Here is a 21,788-nt window from a genome sequence, read left to right as displayed (position 1 = left end):
ACAAATAACATTTGTTTATTTAAATTTGATATGTAGCCATTCTCCTCTGTCTAGTTTCTGCTTCCATTTTACTTTTCTAGCAAAGATGTATTTATTTAAGTGTTTAAAATTCTAAATATATGCTAATTGATGGTAGGAAGAGTGATGCCAAACACATTTGCCACAAAAATAAAGCCAAAGGTTAAAACTCTGCTGCAGTGACTTCAGAAAGAATTGATTTTATATTAAATGTAGAAAACTATACAGAAAATGGAGTTTACTTATTCAATGAATACATATTGCATGCCTACTATGCACCCATTGTGTTCTAGGGGTGAATAAGGAAAACGAGTTCCTTGCTCTCATGGATTTTATTTTCAAGTAAAGAGATACAGATAAGAATAAATGAATGAATGGCAAATGAATAAATATACAATATTATCAGGAAATGATAAGTGCTATCTAGTGAATTAAAGATAGTCATAAAGGAAGGCAGTAGAGTATATGGTTAACTGCAAACTTATGATTAGAGAATGCAAATTTAAGCTAAATTTAGAATGATAACAAAGCAGTCACTGGGAAAAGTATTCTAAGTAACATTAAAACCCATGGTATAAATTAATATAGTTTGGTTGAGGAACAGAAAAAAAGCTAGTATTGCTAAAACGAAGTGACTGTGGGTAAAAAGTTTGAAGAAGATTCATAAATGAATGGGAACAGATTATTATACAGGGCTTTGAAACTCAGGATTAGAGGTTTGGGTTTACTTCCCAGTTTAATAAGAAGCCATTTGATAATTTTAAGCAAGGCCACTATAAGGTTTCATTCATGTTTTGAAAATAATCACTGTAGTTACCACATAGAGATGGATGGAGTCAAGGGAACTAAAATGGATTCTGGGAATTAACCAGATAGGTGGCTCTTGAAGTAATTCAAACAGAGATAATTGTGACTGGGACTAGGGTGGTGGTCATGGAATAGAAAAGAGCAGATGGTTTCAAGATATGATTTGGAGTCAGAAGAACTTATTGATACTGAATATGTGAGATGGGAGAAAGAGAAGAACCAAGAAAAACTCTATATTATTGGATTGAGATAATGAGATTATGATCCCATTTACAAAAATGAGGAAGACTGATATAGAAGTAGGATTTTGCATAAAATCAAGAGTTCTGTGTTGTCCATAATAAAATTAAGTTTGAAATACTTATAAGATTTCTATGTGGTGACAAGGAGTAGTCAGCTGGAAATAAGAAGCTATAGTGGTCAAAAATAAAATGTTTAAAGTTATGGAATGAAATGAAGTCACCTAAGGAGAAAGTGAAGAACAAAGACAAAGCCCTGGAGGAATACAATAAGAGGTTAAGCAGAGGATGTGACTCACCCCCAAGAGACAAGGATGACCAGTTAAGATTGAAGAATACTAGAGAACAGAAAAGCCCCTAGAAGCCAGAAGGAAAACAAGTTTCAACTGTTTTGTGTACTACTGAGAGATCAGTAAACATTTATAACATGGTGATAGATGCCCTAGAGAAAGACTCAACAGTCTAGACTTCTGGGCTTCTCTTTTTCATTTTGGTAGGAAGGTGAAGCCAGTTCACCTCTCTTAATCTTTTTTTTATTCAAATATAAAGTGAGTCAATATTTCTCTGCTTTTATGCCCAGGATAAACATCATTAAATCACAGCATTCTTTCTTGATAAATCTGAACTCCATCAGGAGCCTTTTTCAACACAGTTCTCATAACCATCCTGACCCATCTCAAAGTTTGTATATAAGGTGACATCTCCTTACAATCTTTGCTGTAAATATTCTTTGAATCATTTTATAACTTTGTTTTTATTTTATGATTGAATGAAAATGGTACATGATACTTAATAATTTTAAAAATCAGCTCAGATAATACTTTAGTTTTAATTTCTGTCCTTTGTGATATGATCCTTAAAATCCTTGTCTGACTTTATAAATATATTTTAAGATCCTGGAATTTGTAGATTCACCATGCAAATAAAACACATCTCAGATCCCAGTGTTCATTATCAAAATATCCAAATAGTTCTATATAGTGGATGAATGACCTAAGCAGCTTAACTTTTTGTTTCTTAATTTTCCTTTCATGGAGATAATGATGAACATTAATATGAACTAAATCTGACAAGCAAAATAAGCAAGAGTAAATGTAGTATTATAATAGGAGGATCTGATCGTGATATTAGAGTCAGGTACCAAAGCAAAGATTTTAGGCAGATAGTGAACAATGATAAGCAAAGGCACAATGTTTGTGTGAGGTGAAGGGTAGCCGAAATGTGTTCTAAACAGAAGAAAGAATGATGTGGAAACTCTGGAGTGAAGATCTTTTAGTGTTTTAGGAACTGAAATGAGACCGAAACAGCCAGAGTGTGATGAGCTATAGGGAAGATTAGCCAGTGGCTCAATTGGAAGACATGAAATTAAGGGGCAAATGACATAATCACCCAAGCTTTTTTTTTTTTTTTTTTTTGAGACGAATCTGGCACTGTCACCGGGCTGGAGTACAATGGCACGATCTTGGCTCACTGCAACCTCCACCTTCCGGGTTCAAGCAATTCTCCTGCCTCAGCTTCCCAAGTAGCTGGGATTACAGGTGCCTGCCACGATGCTCGGCTAATTTTTTTGTATTTTTAGTAGAGACAGGGTTTCACTATGTTGGCCAGGCTGGTTTCGAACTCCTGACCTCGTGATCCATCTGCCTCAGCCTCCCAAAGTGCTGGGATTACAGGCATGAGCCACCACGCCCGGCCATCCTAGCATTTTTAAAAAGATCACCCAGGCAGTGCTAGGGATAATAGATTTGAGATAATGATGGTTGTAGGGAAACTTGCCAGGGGCTATGACAGTAGTCTGGAAAAAGATGGTGTTACCTTGGCAAGAGACATGACTTGTAGAGATAGAAAGTCAGGCAGGTGCCAAGGATTCTGTCAGTCCTCATAATTGACCATTTGTTCCTTCTATCAGTGGCATAAACACTTTGAATACTATTAAGAACTTTGGTACATGTAAAAGTTATTATGTTTTAGTGAATATTGCTCTCTAAGTAAATTTGGTGTAATATTCCATGGACCAATGTCTTCTTCTCATTTTTTTAAAACAAGATTATTAGTTTTAATTAAAGAAAAGCTTTTAGTTGCCAGATGTGTTTATACTACAGGCAAAGTTTTGCCCCCTATGTATATGTCAAAGAATGTTTATACTATAATGATAAAAATATATAAGTGCATAAAATTCTGGTAAGACAGAATGAGGATTTGATGCCAATGCCTCTCCCGGCACTGCATGACCAGGGTTTTAGTCCTAGTTTTTCTTTTCTCTGTTCTTGTCGCCTAAGAAAATTTGCTTTCTAGATGCATATACAGTTCTCAGGCTGATGGTAGAAATATTTATAGACTGTTAAGCTTTCCTTAAATATTTATTATAAAAACATCATTTATAGATAATAAAATGAACAGAACCAAGTGAGATTATAATCTCATTTCTCCTTTAACTGGTTTTATGTCTGGTCACTATTGCTAAAAAGATGGGATGCATTTTTGGTTGCTTGTTCTACCATTAAATTACTTAGCTTTCACCTTATCCCAGAGAGCCTGCCACATGGAATGAATAGTCCAAACCCCACACTTACAAAACTGGGATTCTATAAAATTGTAAGTCCAGTGAGAAATCATATAAGGACTGTGTCTATGGATAAAGCTAGAGCTTTCCTCACATAATTGTTTCACTTTATTACTAAACAAAGGAGAATGCATGCAGATAATTTATCAGAAAGGTCAGAATGTTTAGGTAATATCTTTATAGAAACTTTAGCATTTAGAATCAATAATGTCATTGAAAACATAAAAACAATAATGTCATTGAAAACAAAGCTATACTTTAAAGTAGCATAATTCTGGGCAATGAAATCAGTTGAAGATTTCTTTTGCTCTCTTTCTCTTTGTAACAAGGTACACTGAAAATAAGCAGATGGCATTCTGTGGGCTGAGGATGAATGACTAAAGATTCATGGCAGGACTGCATCACAAGACTATGTGTAATTGATGCATTTAGCTGTGAAAGCTTTTGGTTCTGCAGAATGTTTAAAGCATTGCTGAAACAGCATTGAAAGAAAAAACTGAAATTATTCAAAATTACAATATGATGAAAAATGAAGTATTTTCAATATCACTTTTTTAGTCATGATGATTCTAAGCACTGGTAATGCTAAAAGCTGTACAATGTGTAATGATATTATTATAAATAATAAGGTCAGTAAGACCATTGTATTGTTAGATTTCTGCATTTGTCTTGCTCTTATTTTTTTTTTCTTCTTTCATTTAGCATTTATTGAGATCTTACTATTTGATAGACACTGAGGTTATTAAATGAATACTATTCTGACCCACAAAAGGCTTGTAATCTAGTAGGAGAAATAAATTGGTACATTGATAATTATGAATGCTCTGATTATGCAAAAAACCTGTCATTTTACACAGTGATTATAATAAAATGAACTTAGCCTATATACTCTCTTACTATTTCTAAACTGCTTTTGTGTTTCAATTATCTAAAAGCTTACATGGGGCAAATGTTATTCTCAATGATTTGTTTTTACAATTTAAAAATGATTACTTAAAGCTTCTATTTTAAATGCATGCCATTTTGCTTAATTGTACTTATGTTACAGATAGGCGAAATAATGCCTATTTCAAGGATAGAAATTGGTCTACCAAAACAAGACCAGATGCTCTCCAAGAGGTTTAATTCAGTTACTATGCTTAAACTTAGTTTTAGAAATTTGAAAGTAAAGGGAAAATGAAATCATATTGAGTTACGTAAATTCTTATCAGAAAGAAGAAAGCAGACTAGTTCTCTTAGGTAAACTTTTTCTTGCTCTTGATTTTAAAATAAGTTTTTCACATGAGACCTCCTATAGAAAATGTTAAGTCAGCGACTCATATTATGCTTTTATACGTAAATGTAGAAACCATTTTAATGTGACTGTTTCTTAGAATGGCCATCTATAAAACTGTACAGTGAAATGATTATATTCAAGTATCTGAGGGAAAAGGACTTTACAGGAGGCTAGCCAAGTATGGTTGAGAAATACTGGGTTCTGCTGCTCCAATGTACTACATAAAAATGAAACTAGTTTAAGGAATATAAGAAAAGTGTTATCTTTATATTGTCTTAATTATAGATCATTTATGTCACCGTGGCTTCGATGAAACTTGTATACATGATAACTATGGTTGTGTTTTCTGATGTAAACCTGGTGCCCTGGTTTTTGTAGCTCTGGAGAAGGGCAGGTGATTTGCTTTGGAAACCAAGTAAGGTGATAAGGTTAGCATTCATTCTATTATAGGAGTAGTCTGAGGTCAATACCGAATTGCCTTCCCATTTTATAGATAGGAACTGATTCTTAGAAAATTCTCAAAATTAATAGCCTGGGGCTGATATGAGAATGTGGTTTTTTAATCCCTGATACAATCAAGTTTTTAATATAATATTAGAAATGTCCAGAGAGCAAAGGACCTTGACAGTAAGATCGCAACAAGGGATGTAAAGGCAGCAGCTTTTCTCATATGTGTAATTCACATTTATCTTTGTGGTTAATTTTTAAATGCTGCCAGATCATTTTGCTAATTAATCAGGCATAAATTTCTGGGAAATCACTTAACTATTCAGAAATGGAGGAGATATCTGTAGTAGAATTTTGAGTCTCCATTAGGACATTGTATGATAAGCACCTACTCATAGGCAAATTATTGCATTCTGGTCATGTCTTCACCTCAACCAAATGGAAGATTGACTAAGAGATAACTGAAAATCTCATCATTCCAAAAGAATTGGAAGAAGATACATTTTCATATACATTGTATGTATTTCATTGTAGGCAAAACATTGTCAGTTATAATTTTCAAGGATATTTTATACTTTTGTGTATTTTTATCTGCACACGAGAAAAATAGAATAATATGAGAAAGTGAAATATATGTTATAATTTTCTGTGTTTAGACTAGATAAGTCTCAGGGTACTTTTTCCAAAACACATGCATACTGACCTTGATCACAGTCTTAATATCCCTGAACTACCCTAATCATTACCCAGAGGATTCAATGTTCTGTAGAATATACACTGTACAGGGATTGTTCAGGGACAACAATTCCTTCCAGGCAGCAATCTTAGAGATATGCAGTTTCCAGAAAGTTTCAAAGTCATCTCTTTTTCTTAACCCAATCATGTTAGTAGATTTATGAAGACTGAATAAGTGTTTTTTACCATGATGCCCTTAAAACAATACATTTGCACAGGATGGATTGAAATTTAATATAAACAGATATTGCAAATTGGCCAATATGTATACAAAACAATCTGTTGTAGCTACCCAAATCTTCAGGGCAAAACTCTGGCTGTTATCTTCATTGAATTAGATAGATATAGAGAAGCCATGTGGCAGATATGTTTTTTGCCACCCCATTAAAATGACACAGAGCAGCAAACTTCTGCCCGAGAGGAGATGGCATCTGTAATGCCACAGAGCCACTTAGTGACAAATTAAGACCTAGAACTCAGTTCTCTGATAGGCAGTTTACTGTTTCACTACTATATAAGTTGTATGATACTGAAATGTATACCTTTGCAGGAAATGTATACAGCAGCCGAAGATCCTTAGAAATATAAATGTTTCTAATGTGTCAAGGAAAAATACTGTAATGGCAAATTTCTGAATGCTATATCCATGTTAACAGAACCTGAGTATCACATGTTAACATTTGCTCAAGAGTCAAAGGGATCTCTCAATTATTAACAAACTATAGATTTGGGACCAGTGTTGACAGATCAGGATTTAAAGGACAAATAGCCCTGCATGTTAAGACGTGGACTGTATAGGGCCTGAATGTTTAAAACAGTCCTCATGGAAATCTTAACCTTTTCCTAAGGTGCTTTCATACATTCGGTTGTCATCGTTTTAAAATTGAAGGCCATTCAGCACTGGATCTTGACAGGAATATTAAGTGTATCATTGGTCTTAAGGAAGCACTAGGAATAATGTTACTGTAATTTCTAAAATAAAAATGGTAAAAATGATCTCTGATTGGTTGGAAGAGGTTCCAGCTGTGCTATGATTTGATTTAATGATCCAGAAACTGACCTGCTTAATGATTTACTTTTAAGCATGCTTATCTTTGAAAAGAATTGTATTTTAGGACTCTGTATTTTACCTTAGAATATAGACAAATTATTTAAGAAAGGAAAATCAATAAATAAAATTGCTTCTGATTAAGGTATTAAATCATATTGTCCTATTCCAGTTTTGTTTTTGTTTTTTTTTTGCTCTGAACACAATAAAGAATACACCAGACTGAGAATTTGAAAATCAAATAAACTAAGCTTTCTTAAACCCCTAGAAATATTAAGGGAGAAGTGGCCCAACTTATTTAGGCTAATGGTCATCTCTTTGTATTTCTCAATTATTCTTTCAACAGTATCTAATTAACATCTAAACTTCACTTGCAGCAATTTCTAGGTTGTTTGTGTGTCTTGCAAATGTTCCTTCAGATGGACATCAACTTACAACCTGAGAGACAAAGATGCCGTTGGCCCCAATAGCTGCATGTGTAACTGTGTATATAAAGATCTGAAGAAGTCACTGCTCTGTTTACTTTCCTCCTCACTCCTCAAATGCCCACATTTTCAGTCTTAGCATCAGAGATGGGGAAGGCTTGGGAACTGACACGAATAGAGAAGAAAATAGAATAAGAGCAATGAGAGAATTTAACACAAGAGGCTCAATTCTCTAAACTATAACTATATTCCTAAGTGGAGGCCTTCAAATATGAATATTATTTGATGCCTGTTTTTGAGATAAATTAGTCACCATGTTACATTGGGATGACAGAAATCATAGATTCACACTTACCTTTATAATTCTTTAAAGAAAAGATGGAGAACAGACATTAATTTACAAAAAAAAAAACTAAATATTTAAAGGTAGCATCATGTCAGTTACCCCTTAGTTAACACTGATTTTATCTAGCATTAACACAGGTTACATGTGTCATCAAATTTCATATATATTAAATTGTGGTCCCTTTTATGGTCTGTTCACAGAATATTTATGATTTTTACATGGCTATTATAGGGAAATGCCATTATCTGGACTGGGGGGAAATAATTTGATTAGATGTCATAACTTCTGAGTTTTATCATGCCTGGTATTGAGCCATGTTACTTTAGGAAATTCACTAACCCCCTTAAGGGAAGTTAAAGCATCATGATTTTACATGGTATGAGTTGATAGTATACTTTTGTTTTTCTAAATGAACAGAGTAATATATAAGTATTAAAAATTTCTATCATATTTAAAATTATTTAATGTCAACTCTTTGTTCAGAATTATCATCCTCATTTCTGGTTTTTAATGTGAAATAGAAAACAGTGACTTTCAAATATTGTTTACTGTGATTCAGAATAAATAACAATATATTTCACATTACAATTCAGTAAATACATGATAGTATACATACACACACACACACACCCCGCCACACACACATACCCCTAAAAATATTATTTCTACTCATGATGCACTTTGACTTTTGTGTTATATTCTATTTCATTTTTTAAAATTCTGTTTCTAATCCACTTATCTGATTTAGAAGTTAAGTAAAATAAAGGATTTATAGTGTGCTGTCAAGGAAAAATAAATTTGATAATGCAATCTGCATAGCCCCATACAAGATCTAAATGCACTGAAATTTTTAGTTAATTTTCTAACTGACCAAATCAGATCTTAGTTGAACTGGTGATACTTATTACTGATTTCTGTTTCCCAGAGTCTTGATTTTTAAGGTTCTTTCTATTTCCAACATTTTATATTCTAAGGTAATGATACCTAAATTCGGAGACACAGAAGAAGTCATTGACTCCTGGGACATGAGAACAAGGTGACAATATCCTGAAGTGCTTATTTTCCTCTTTTAGCTTTCTGGTTTGGGGAATTGTACTTCTTAGCAGTGAGAGAACTAGAACCCAAAGAGATAGCAACAGATTGAAAGAAGAGGAGATACAAGTCCCCTCCTTGCATCTGACCCTTTGCCACACAGATATGTCTTGGACATTGGAACTCTATGAATGGAGTTTAAAATATGTCCTTAAATATTTTAATTTTTAATTCCTTTTTGTTACTCAAGTAAGTTGGCTGGTAGGTAACGCTCCATGCTACCAACATAATTTCCTAATTGCCAATAGTTTCTTCCATATTAGAGACAAAATTAGACTTACCACTGAAATTATCACCATTCTGACAAATATTTTTGAAAATATCACTTATATTCTTATTTTTATAGATTAAGCCAAAGCAGAAAGTGAAAAATGCAAGCTGGTTGGATACCTTTATTGGCAATAAAATAAAGCAGAGTTCTAATTAAGCTATTTCTGTTAAATGATTATAGACAACTGCTCATCTTACAGATTTCAGATTTTTCTTCTAGCCATTCATGCTTTCAAAAATCTATCCCTACTTTTCTTTTGGATGACCTTTGTGACTGTTAGAACTGTCTGGATTTTAAATTATAGAAATCTAACTATAAAAGAATAACTAATCATTTTGTACTGACTAAATGTCTACCATATGCAAAACATTGTTCAAATTGTTGGAAATATGCCATTGAAAGAGATAGATACAGCTTTTGAATTTATATTCTAGAAGGTAAATTAGAAAAGTTATGGACTAACATATTAGATTTTAAAAGTTACAAATATGCTATCCATTATAACTTTTGTTAAAATATGAAAGTATCATATATATACAGAAAAAAATGAAAACTATATGTGAGCATTTAATTTGGCAGTGTTTCTGTGAGAATTGTAATTATTTTGGCACACTATATTTTCCAGATTTTTTTGCAAATGTAATATTTCATTGTAAAAATTAATACATATTCTTTATGTATATATGTAGTATTAATTTTAATTGTTACTACTTCTGGCTCGTCTACCAAGTGTATAGCTCCCTAAAACCCTGGACCTGCTTTTGTTGATTCTAACATACCCTTATCCTCCAGTGTATCACATTTTCTTTATTCAATTAATTGAGCAAATGATTTGTAAAAGAAAAGATTAACATAGCTTCCACCTGGAAGGAGTTAACCACGTGGTGAAATAGATATGTGAACGACTGGAGATGACACAGTGAGGCGGACAAAAGAAATGTAGATCTGAACCACAGAGTAACTCTAAGGTAGCTGAAATTAAGTGATCATAAATAGTATTTGCATATTTCTAGCTACCCTTAATTTTGAGGTCACATTTTGCATCCCTAAGTCAGATCATTTTATGTGATAGAAATGAGTAGAGACTGGGGAACAGAATCTTTAAAATCAGAGCCATCTTGAAAAATAGTTTACCAATCTGGATCATGATTAGGCTTCATCTACATTATTTCTTGGTATTATTTTTTATAAGTTCTTGGTCAGTATACACTCTCCTGAGATCATCAAAAACTGTCCAGTGAAAAGCACTACCTTGAGGCTGTCAGATCGCCCCCACCTATCTTGAACAGCCTTGCAGTGCTGTTGGCTTATAAATCTCTAAGCCTCACCATTGGCAAGAGCTATAATTACTATGACAGGAACCAAAGACTCAAGCTTCTCGCATGGTTGTTAACTATATTTGAGGGTTAATACTTCAAAATGAGATCCTTTCTTATCCAGCAGTCTGAATAGGAAATGAACCGGACCACTGTAATTAGGATTCAGATTTACTGCCTGTTTCTGAGAGAGGTTCAATAGGATTGTAGCATCTCTAGCCAATCATGCCATGTTGCTCAACCTTAAAGCATGGCTTATTAGCTGTCCATCTGCTTTTACTTGTGGCTTTCCATCTCATCAAGCAGTTTGAGGACACATTTCATGCACTAGAACTGGCTGGGAAATAACTATATACTCATTGTAATATAACCCCATTGTTATTTACAGTTAATTAGAAAGACGAGTCAGAGTATTCTTGTCTCTATGCATAGAGTAAGATATCATTTTCAGACTGGCATATTATTTTCCTTCACTTGATGAATGTTTACTGTCATGGCTCAATAAGAGATGAACTATGGTCTGCTAGTTTTGGCAGTGTGTGCTTAGTGGGGGTGTTTAGCTTATCCTTCCGAATTACAGCTCTATCTATTTTATCCAGTTTCATTAATCTTCTGAGTGCCTTCATGGCCAATGATATGGCTACTGCTAGCATTGAGTAGAGAATTGATTATAAGTGGACTAGAGCAATACATCTATGGAAGCCAGACCCCCCAAATGATTTGGATGTCATTTTAATTAACACAGAACCGACTTATAATAGACTGCAGCATTCTTTGCAAAAGGACAGTCTCTAGAGAGATAGCTAAGAAAGAGGTAGAATATGACTCTCTGGGGAAAAAATACACTGGGAATATAAGTTGAAACTTCAGAACATGGTGATTCCTGGTAGGCCATACCAAACAATAGAAACATTTCTCCATTTTTATGAAAGAAAATCGAGTTCAACTCAGAAGACATTTTTACATGGAAATGCTAACTACCAAGTTGATTTTCTGTGGGATGGGAAGAGTTACTTCAACTGAAAAGAAACTAGGAACCTGTGTTGATTTAGAAAAATGCTACAAATCTGAAATCTCTTTTCTATTTCTCACTGCTGACATGTAAAATGTCATTTTGATTCTGCTCTTCCTTTCATCAAAAGCATCGACATGTCAAATACCATAGAATCTTTGAAACAGTCAATAAACCTAAGTTCTAAAGTAAGGAAGAAAATAACTGTCATTGTTCTGAAAAAAAGTTGTTTGCTAATGATATTTTTTTGTAATGGTTCTTATTTCCTCATCAGCTTACATTATAATTTCAGAGATGCATTTCCAGGAGGAAGTTTTTGATTCCTGGAACATTATATGGCTTATTCCTAATGTACTCAGTAATCTTGTTAAACCAAGTGATGAGGATGATGAAGATAATCGCTAATGCTTATGGCACACTTAAGTTGTGCCTGGCTAAATGCTTTTTATCTTCCTCACAACAAATCTGTGAGTTAGTAAGAATTACTACTTCTACTTTATAAATGCAGGACATCTCTATCAATTACCATGAGGAACTCAGGCCACAGAGGTCACTGCCATTTCTGGCATTCTAATCCTCATATATTTCAGCACAACTCCCTGCCTGACTTGATTTCTCTCCTCTCAGTTCTTAAAACCCTGCTACTTTTTCTTCACTCATCACCGAATATTGGGTAACTTAATCTTTTCAAACATTTATTTGATAATTTTGATTGTTGTGGTTTATTTGCGATGTCTCTGCCTTGATGGTACAGCCTCCCATGCATCCTCCTCAATAAGTGATTGTTTCATTTTCATACCCCTTCATATCACTGGCCTTGGGTGGAATACAGACATTGCTTCTCTATCTTGCTCAAAAAGCACCCAGCTTTGAATTTTGTATCATTATACTAACCATTAGCTCTCCTTGTTGAAGTCTGCAGTGCCACCCTGGTCATTCCTCCTAATTTCTTGATGATTTAAATACTGGTTCATTGTCACTCTTTCTAACACTTCTCCCTTCATGTTTCTTAGTGATTTCATGAGTGTGTGGACTCTTTTTATGATAGCCTGGTCTCTTAGTGTCTTGACTTCTCTCTGCCAATTACTTTGTTCTCCATAAAATTATACAAACTCACTACTCGTGATCATACCACATACCTTCTGATTACCAATAACTGCAGACTCTCCGTGATCTCAATTTTGTCTGTTCCTCCTTCTCACCAGTGCCTCCTCTCTTTCCACCAAACTTAACAATCTTTCGATCTCTAGTTAACTATTTACAACTCATTAATCATATAAATGTTTCCTGTACCTCCCATGTTTATGTCCTATTTTTCTTATTTAGCTTAAAATCAATATTTATTCATTATTATAATAACTTCTCTTATATGTACCATTCACTTGCTTTTGCTTGCTTCATTTTGGGAAGCAAGCAGACAAACCCTGATGAAAGCCACCTTTCAACAGTTCTGTGTCTGCAACCGTGCAGCTGAACATGACTGGAAGAAAACAGAATTGTTTGTTGAAATTGACTAGTTCCAGGTTAGATTTCTGTTCATCAACCTCAAGTGAATCCATTCACTTGTACTCTCTTAGATTAATATTTTATACTTTCCTTCCTCCCTCTTCTCAAACCATCAGTACATCCTTTTTCAAATTATGGTCTGAAATCCTATTTTAATGAGAAAATAAGTGAAATGATTAGAAACATCCCACCTTCTCTCACCATCACATCTGAAGAGCAGCCATCAGCAGTTCTCATATGCTCTGCTTTATCTCCTGTATCAGTGGGCAAAATCTCCATGTTAATAGCTAAGGTCAACTTCTCTACTTGTGTCACTGGAACCCACTCTTTTTACCTACTCAAGGTTGTTCCTTCAGCAGATGTTTCCTCTTTATCTTGCATCATCAGTTTTTTTTTTTTTTTTTCCATCCTACTACATCATTTTGACCTGCAACATGCTATTATTTCTACCATTAAAAAGAAAATAATCTATCTGGCCCAAATTGTCCCTTTAGCTACCAACCTGTATCTTTCCTTCCCTTAACAACAAAGTTCTAAGAAATAATCATCTATACTTACTGTCTCCAATTTCTTCTCTTGAACCCACTAAAATCAGATGTTAACCTTTACACTCAACCAAAACTGATTTTATAACGATCACTGTTGCTAAATCCAGCAATCACTTATCATTTCATTTCTTTTTTACTTGAACTATCAGCCAGCTCCCTCAATCTCTCTTCATTGAGCTTCTAAGACACATATTGTCCTGTTTTTTCTCCTGCCTCATGGGCCACTGCTTCCAGTTTCCTCTCCTGGACCCACTTCATATCCCCTAAAATATTGAGTACTCCAGGTTTTGCTCTTGTACATTTCTACTTCTCTAACTACAATCAATCCTTTGGTGATAGCATTCAGCCTTGCATTCTCAAATGTCATCAACTTTTTAATCCCAACTTTGTATCTCTAGCGAAGATCTCCCACCTAAGCTCCAAATGCATATATTCAAGAATTTATTTAAATATCTAATGGCATATCAAACTAAACATTTCCAAAATTGAACTCATATCCTCCAACTTTAGGTATAGCCTTCTCACAGCATTTTATATGTTAATTAATGGCAATTCTACCCTTTTAGATGCTCAGATCAAAATCTTGGGTCATTGTTGTTTTCTCTTCTTTTCGGCAAAGTGTTTCAGTTCAACGTCAAGAATAAATCCAATATCAGTGAGATCACAGGACACAAGTGTCATCCGTGTCATTATTTCTATCTTGGTCTAAGACATCTGAATTATTTCTGCAGACATTTCTCTCTCTATATATATCTGTATCTATATCTATAGATACATATATATCACATATACATCGCTGTATATATACACATATATTCATATAGATATGAATTCTTTGAGGATAAAATATATTTTCTGCTTACATATTGCCAATGTAAAGAACCATACCTGGAAAATTGATATTTAATCAATATTTGTTGAGTGAATAAACTGAAACTTAGAGCAGTTCATTGTTTATCCAAGGTCTGTGAATTTAAATTTCTCTCACTAGATTGAATATTCTTCACACTATGCTATATTGCTTATTTCTTGAATACACCACTAAATTATTTTTCTGTAAATTAAGCCTTTAAAATGTTTCATTGTTGAACTCTTAGAAGCAAATTAATTTATAAATAAAGATGTGTAGTTTAAAACACACATACATATACACTCACATACACACACAGCCACCATTTTAGAATGAAGTGCAGACCATCATCCGATACTAAATATATCTCAAACATCTTGGAAAAGAAAAATATTTCAAGCAGAAAAGGATATTACTTCAACATTATATTGGATGCATCCCAGTGTTTGACAGCAACTTGGAGTTAAATACTGTGGGAATACCCTTTATCTATAATGATTAATAGATTTTTCACTTCAAATACTTTACAATTTGGAATTCTTTAAAATTTAGAATCCTCTTATTCTTAAAGAAACACATGTCCTCCCTCTTATCAATTTGTATATAAAAATCATGATGTGGATCTTGTCTTAATGAGATATGCTAATTGCTGATACCTTCATATTTTCAGTTGAACAATGAAAAATGAGAACATTTCAATAGATTTAGTGCACCATTTAGCTAATTTTCATCATAAAAGTAGTCATTAAGCTCTCATTTATATATGCTGTGCTTGCCATATGTTGTGGTGTCAGACCAGTTTTAATATAAATATCAAATTCTGACACCTAAAAATAATTTTGAGATGCAACTTTAAGAGCTTTTGAAGCTACACCCATCCTTGAAGATTTTATAGGTCACATATATTCAAAGTTGTATTCATAGCAAATGATTATGTGTATCAAAGCGGTAATGTTCTGTTTTTAGAATTATCAGTTCTCAAATGCATGGAATATTATAGCTAGTTCCTAATGAATATTTTGTTGGAAGCTCTTTCCTCTGCCTCTTTGATATCTAATTTATCAATAAATCATTTTGTGGATAGTCTTTACCCTCAAATACAGTGACTGCTCTGTTAAGGGTTTTAAGGTTCAGTTTTAAGGGTTTTTGTTTGTGCACTATTTAGTTATTTTCCTGATTACCTTATAGAATGATTATTCCCACACAGGTTTTGTTCCTGATTTTTTTTTCTGTGTGTCTGTGTGTGTGTATCTAGTACTGGCAATATAGATATATAAAGGCATACACTGACTATTTATTCTTCTTGGCCATATCCATAATTCCGTTCAGTAATAGATGATACATAGGAATAATAGAAAGGGCTCCTGAGACCACTGAATAAGCGTGAGTTTCCTTCCAGTTCATTCTGATATGTTAGTAAAAGAAAGTAAGGATCTTTTTGAAAAGAATAATTTCTGTGGCAGAAAAAGAATACAGATTTTTTAAAACAACTAGCACTCACCAAAATGCTAAAGAGGGCTACTGATTACTTGGGCAAGAATTAACATGTTCCACAATATGGATGCATAGTCTTTATATTTTACCTTGGTGACATTTTAAATCATTAAATTACATAAAAATATATGTGTATCTATCTGTATGTGGATATATAAAAGATATATAAGATATGTATGTGTATATAAAGAAATAGACTAGTTATTTACAGTTTATAGCACAGATATCATGAGAATTTGAAAATTTTTTAATTGTTATATGTCCCCCCTTCAGGAATGTAATAATTATTATTTTTGTCATGGAGGTATAACTAGAATCTAACGCAGCTATTTTCTGGGCTCTTCCTACTGTCATATATTTTGTCCTTTATAATACAAGACTGTCAAATTGAATATAAAGGCCTTATTGTATGATTATACTGAAGGAATTTGTTTTAATTCAACTGAATCCAATTATAAAAAAATCCCAATTAATTGAGCACAGGGTATTTGCTTAGACTATGTTGGAAATACAGTAACAAGACAGACACAGAGTCCTTGCTTTATACACTTACTGGCTAAGGGTAGAACTAGACTTCTTTTCCTATAGAAATTTATCATTCCTGACCAGCTGCGGTGGCTCACGCCTGTAATCCCAGCTCTATGGGAAGGCTGGGGCAAGGGTTGGGGGTGGGTGGTGGGGCCTGAGGTCAGGAGATCAAGACCAGCCTGGCCAACACCCCATCTGTAGTAAAAATATGAAAATCAGGCAGGCATGGTGGCACACACCTGTAATTCCAGCTACTCGGGAGGTTGAGGCAGAAGAATTGCTTGAACCTGGGAGGTGGAGGTTGCAGTGAGCTGAGATCACATTATTGCACTGCAGTCTGGGCTACAAGAGCTAGACAACCTCTCAAAAAAAAAAAAAAAAAAAAAAAAGCCGGGCGCGGTGGCTCAAGCCTGTAATCCCAGCACTTTGGGAGGCCGAGACGGGCGGATCACGAGGTCAGGAGATCGAGACCATCCTGGCTAACACGGTGAAACCCCGTCTCTACTAAAAATACAAAAAACTAGCCGGGCGAGGTGGCGGGCGCCTGTAGTCCCAGCTACTCCGGAGGCTGAGGCAGGAGAATGGCGTAAAACCCGGGAGGCGGAGCTTGCAGTGAGCTGAGATCCGGCCACTGCACTCCAGCCCGGGCGAAAGAGCAAGACTCCGTCTAAAAAAAAAAAAAAAAAAAAAAAAAAATTATCATTCCTCAATTTGTTAAACATTTAACCCTTTGCCTTAAGTATCATACCATCCACATGCATATAAAATATCCAAATAGTCCTTCTGTCTTTCCTAAGAAAGCATTTAGACAATTAGAGTTTTCTATTTACATTTCCAGAATAAATCTTACTGGATGTCAAAGAAAACACGTAGAACACATGACTAGTATTTTAAAGAAAATAAAGGTAGCAGTCTGTTAATGACTAGAAAAAGCAGAATGATCAAACTATCCTAGGAAGAGGAGGAGTCAGGACAATTCCCCTTCTCTGGTGAGACTGCAATTAAAAATAAAATCATTTAACGTGTGTCTTCAACTCAGGAAACCTTATCCTTGCTTGTATTGATCTGCAGATCAACAAACTAGCCTCCCAGAACTAACTCAATGTTTCCCCCGAGGTGTAGCATAAACTTAGTCTAGTTCAGAATTTCCGAATCATAACTATCAATGTGTGTGTATGTTTGTTTTGTTTTGTTTTGTTCTGTTCTGTCCCCCAGGCTGGAGTGCAGTGGCGCAATCTTGGCTCACAGCAACCTCTGCCTCCGGGTTCAAGTGATTCTCCTGCTTCAGCCTCCTAAATAGCTAGGACTACAGGTGCCTGCTGCCACGCCCAGCTAATTTTTGTATTTTTAGTAGAGACAGGGTTTCACTGTGTTGGCCAGAATGGTCTCTATCTCTTGACGTTGTGATCCACCTGCCTCAGCTTCCCAAAATGCTGGGATTACAGGCGTGAGCCACCGCTCTTAGCACTGTTCTGTTTGTTTTTGAAGAGCAGTGGTGAGGTTTTGAGGAGTAGGAGGGTGGAGGTTGTTTTATTTATTTATGGTTTTCTGACTGAAAATCTGGCAAGTACTTGGGAGTTCCCAGTTCCTTAAATAGTATAGAGCAGTGCATCTTAAACTTTAATATGCATGTGAATCACCTGGAGATCATATTGAAATGCAGACTTGAATTACCAGATCTAGGAGGTGGAGATTCTGCTTTTTAAACAAGCTCCCGGGTGATATCTTTGCTATGATTCCGGAACTGCACTTTGAATAGAAAATACATAGAATATTTTATTCAGATGATTTGTAAGGTCTGTTGCTCTGATGTGTTATATTTCTTCACTCTACTACTTTGGTTAATGAATGGGTAAAAGGATTCTGTTTTGTTTGCTTCTGAAGGTTTTCCACTTCTATGTGTATAGCTAGGAATGTGGAAACCATAAGGCTCTACCATTAAAATGGCATGTGACTGCTATGTAATATAGGAATAAATCAGAGTAAAATTTTGGAGTTGCACTGATCAGGGAAAGTCTCAAGTTTTCTTGGAATAAAATAATAACTCTAAAAAAGGCAGAGGGTGTGAATGAAAAAGACTGAGAGACAGATTGGGCAGCCTATGGAAAATGTAGCCTGAATTCTGCTAAAGGTTAAGATTTTTTAAATAGATGATAGACTTTGGTCTATTAGATCTTTAATAATCCCGTATCTTCTTGTAGCTGTATTCAATTAAAATATAGAAAACAAAAATGACTCAAAAAAAAAAATTGTTTCTGTGAACTTTGTCATTTTCTTTTTCCTCATCAGTAAGACTCATGTTTCTTGTTTTGTTTCCCTGTCCTTTGTCTTTTTATTAATTTTTTGTTCAAGGATGACATTGTTAAAGATATTGGATTTCTACTTTTGCTAAGATAATTGATCATCATAGTCCCAATATATAGTCATGGTGTCTGTGGCAGGGTGTATATCTTTAGTACTGGTTATCTGGATTTATAAAGCCATGCATTGACTATTTTTCTTGCCCACGTGTACAATTCCATTGAGTAATAGATAATTTACATGAGCAATATAAATATCTCCTGAGGCTATTCGGTAAATATGAGTTTCCAGCATTCACTGGGGAAATGATTTATTATCAGAAGCTTATGGTCTTGTAAGAATGCATAGCATGAGGGCAATCATTGGACAAAATGTCACTTGTTTTCTGCTACTCAAAATCTTCATAAGCACTCTAGTTATGTACCCATCATGAAAATAACTTCATTTAAGACACTTGAGATATTAAAACATTTTGAATAGGTGGAGTTGTTACTTTTATTAAGGTAGTATTCAACTAAAGAATTAATTGTCACATATTTATATGAAGTTTTCATGATAGGGAAATTTGCTGAGTAATCCAATAAATAGAGCATAACATAAAAACTCACTTGGACAATGACTACCTAAAGTAAGACTGGTAAAGCAATTCTTTTCTTTATTTATCTTCATTCTCTTTTGCATGTATACAACAGACTGTAGCATTTTGTAGCTGAAGATAGTGTGTTTATGATCATATATTTTTGTATTTAGAGATTTTAGAGGGATTCTTCATTATCAGCTTGTTTAATGCAGTCTTTAAATCCGTTACTGATTAGCTTATCTTACAATTATTTTGGTTCAGGGATTTATGGTTAAAATACAAATAAAAATAATCAGTGTCCATTTAAGAGTGGAGGTGAAGAGTATCTCTCATCTTCTTTCTTTTGTCTTCTCTTATCCTGGCCTATAAGCCTGCTTATTGTAGCATGACTCGGTTCCTTAAAAGCATCTTTGTTTACAGTATGGCTTAGGCTAGCAAATGTATTTATTGAATAATTTTTCTTTTTAGTTCTATAATTTGTTCTCTCTTTCTCCCTGTACATAAATATGCATACATACATATATATATATATATACTCTGCGTATCTATATTTTAAAGTGTATATATCAGCGTATATACCATTGTATACACAAGTGTATTTTAGAGATTAGAAAATAATAATTATATAATTACTATGATTATATGTCATATATATTCTTCTATAATATATCCTATAATATCTGGTATCACTCATTCAGATAATTACTATGTTTTCATCTCTAAAATAATTTTTAATAATTTAAAAATGTATCTGGTATTATTTTAGTCATTTTAGAGGGGATACTTTAAACTTATCTCCATGCTTATGATGCAATTAAAATGATATAATACTGCATTCAGTAAAATTGTTATTAATCAAAATATTTAGAAATCGAAGCAGTCTAGATTGTTTATTAATCCAGAGTAATGTAGAATACTTTTTTATTTCAGCTCTCATTTCTGAACAAGTTTTACAATACCTGCTCCAATTCTTATCTTAGGAGGTGTAGTATATTCAAGTAAGTGAATCTTTCTTCAATTATTTGGAATCTGACAGAGAGTGAGTATTGAGTAAAAGAAAACCATGGCTTTGGGATCAGTCAAGCATGTTTACAATATCTCATTTGTTGTTTACTAATTGTTTGACCTAGATGATTTACATAGTCTAAACCACAGTTAAACCACAGTATATTACTGTGGTTTATTATTAAATATAAAAGGTCTAGCACAGGTATGAATACACAGAGGTGGTGGTTATCACCAATCCTGTCAGTGTTCAGGATTACCTGCAGATATCAAACACATGTTTAGATGTTGGAGCCAGAAATTCCTTTAAGGTAAAGAATACTCTCATTTTTATCAGTGAAGAAACAGAGACACAGAAAATTACTACATTCATAGGAATTTTAGTACACTATTCAAAATGTTTGCATTTTAATAGATACCTTATTCTAACCCACTTTCTCTATACTTTCCTATATTCTGATAAAATGACTGTATTGGTGGTGAGAGAGGAGGGGGATCTAATTAATTATAGTTTATTTTATACCTACATTTGCATAGACTTTAAAATGTACATAAGTTGGCATGCATTTTTTTTCTCAAATAATGTTTAAAAAGACTTTGGAAACTGTAAGCAAGATTCATTCTTTTCTCATATTCAATCAGTCTTATAAGAGTATGGTAGTGTGTATGTACATTGTTTAGTAGTTGCCCATTATCCACAAAGGATATATTCCAAGATTCACAGTGGGCACCTGAAACTGCAGATAATATCAAACTTTAAATACACGGTGTTTTTCCCTGTACATACATACCTTCGATAAAGTTTAAATTATAAATTAGGAACAGTAAGATATTAACAATAACTAATAATAAAACTATTATAACAATATACTATAATAAAAGTTATGTAAATATAATATGTCTCTCACATTCACTGTATTCACTCTTCTTCTTGTGATGATGAGAGATGATGCAGTGGCTGTAGGATGGGTAAAGTAAAATGAGGTGAATGATGTAGGTATTGTGAGGTAGCATTAGACTACTATTGACCTCATAGTGATAAGTCAGATGAGAAGACTACTAAATGACTAACAGACAGGTAACATATACAGTGTGAATACTCTGGACAAAGGAATGATTTATGTCCCAGGCAGGATGAAGCAGGATGGTGCAAGATTTCGTTATGCTTCTTAGTACAGTGTGTAACTATAAACTTATGAGATGTTTATTTCTGGAATTTTCCTTTTAATATTTTTGAAACGCAGTTGACCACAGACAGTTAAGTAACTTAAGCCACAGATAGTTAAACCATGGGCAAGGGGGACTACTGTACATAGAAATATATACATACTACTGTCTTCTATTTTGAAGTTATTCTGGTAGTCAAAGAAGGCTGTTTGGT

General features: G+C 34.0%; 1 long non-coding RNA gene across 2 annotated transcripts in view; it reads right to left on the bottom strand.

The window, feature by feature from the left end:
• LOC117098697 overlaps positions 1-21,370 on the bottom strand; it is a 36,681-nt gene extending 15,311 nt beyond the window's left edge. The window contains exon 1 of one of the 2 annotated variants that reach the window (XR_004443546.1): positions 21,316-21,370. This is a non-coding gene — a long non-coding RNA (uncharacterized LOC117098697). The remainder of the gene's footprint in view (positions 1-21,315) is intronic. The other variant, XR_004443545.1, reaches the window with a different exon arrangement.
• Positions 21,371-21,788: the final 418 nt, after the last annotated feature.

The sequence above is a fragment of the Trachypithecus francoisi genome, unplaced genomic scaffold, assembly GCF_009764315.1.
Source record: "Trachypithecus francoisi isolate TF-2019V2 unplaced genomic scaffold, Tfra_2.0 Lachesis_group16, whole genome shotgun sequence".
NCBI classification, from domain to species: domain Eukaryota; kingdom Metazoa; phylum Chordata; class Mammalia; order Primates; family Cercopithecidae; genus Trachypithecus; species Trachypithecus francoisi.
This window is presented reverse-complemented; position numbering and strand designations above follow the sequence as displayed.